Here is a 1,217-nt window from a genome sequence, read left to right on the forward strand (position 1 = left end):
CCCCTCCCACTACCTGTCAGGAGCCCCGGCAGGAGCAGCCACTTCCGGCCCTTGGCACGAAGGACGAGACCTGTCTCCTACGGGCACTGGAGGCAGGCCGAGCAGCCGGGCAGGCGTGTCCAGCATTTCTTCCAACCGCCCCCCTTTCAGTATGTTTCCACAGCTGGGAGAAAAGTACACTGTGTGGGCGTGGGGTCATTTGCCGACAGGCACAGCTCCCCAGCATGAAGGTAATCACCACCTGCAAACATGGACTGATAAAAATTAAACATTTTTTAAAAGAAGCAAGTGCCGGCTGTCGTGGCACACACCTGTAATCCCAGCATTCGGGGCGCTGAGGCAGGAGGATGGCTGCAAGTTCCAGGCCGGCCTGGGCTACACAGTGAGCTCAGGCCAGTGTAAAAGGATAGCGAGACCCTGTCTCAAAGAACAAAAGCTAAACCAAACCAAACCAGAACATTCATTGAGTGTCTGCTCTGCCAGGTTTCTGGGTGCCAGAAACTAATTGTGGAAGAGGACCCGGTCCCATCAGATTGTAGCCTCAAACGCTTGACTCTTTCTGATTGTCCTTGTGTGATCAGGGTTTTAGTCACAAAGTCTTTGCCTACACCAGTGTCTTCAAGAGTTTTACCTATTTTATCTTCAAGCAGAGTTAGTGTTTCTGTTTTAGTATTTAGATCTTGGATCCATTTCAAATTTAGTCTAGTGTGCGTTGAAAGATATGGGTCCAATTTTAATCTTTGGCATTTGCGGAGCCAGTTTTTCCAGCACTGTTTATTAAGGAGGTTACATTTCTTCCAGTGAGTGTGCTTGGCACCTTCGTCAAAGATAAGGTGGCGAGTATGTCTGGAGTTGTTCTTGCATCTTCTCATCTGTTCAGTTGATCTTTGAACTTTTTGGTTGGAAACCACACTGTTTTTAGCACAGTAGCTTTATAATATAATTTCAAGTCAGGGAGTGTGATACCCCCCTGCCTTGCCTTTGTTGCCCAGAATTGCCCAGAATTGCCTTTGCTATTCTGGTTCCAAATGGATTTTAGGATTGCTTTCTCTAATTCTAAAGCTTTCCTTCTTCTTTTTTATTTTTTTTTGGGGGGTCTTCAGGGTCTTCAGGGTCTCGCTACTAGATCGGAGTCATAGTGATCTGCCTGTTTACAGCCTCCCAAGAGCTGGGATTATAGGCGGGCACCACCACGCCCAGTCTCAGTCGCCACCTCA

The sequence above is a fragment of the Octodon degus genome, unplaced genomic scaffold (genome assembly GCF_000260255.1).
Source record: "Octodon degus isolate 3935 unplaced genomic scaffold, OctDeg1.0 scaffold00076, whole genome shotgun sequence".
NCBI lineage: Eukaryota > Metazoa > Chordata > Mammalia > Rodentia > Octodontidae > Octodon > Octodon degus.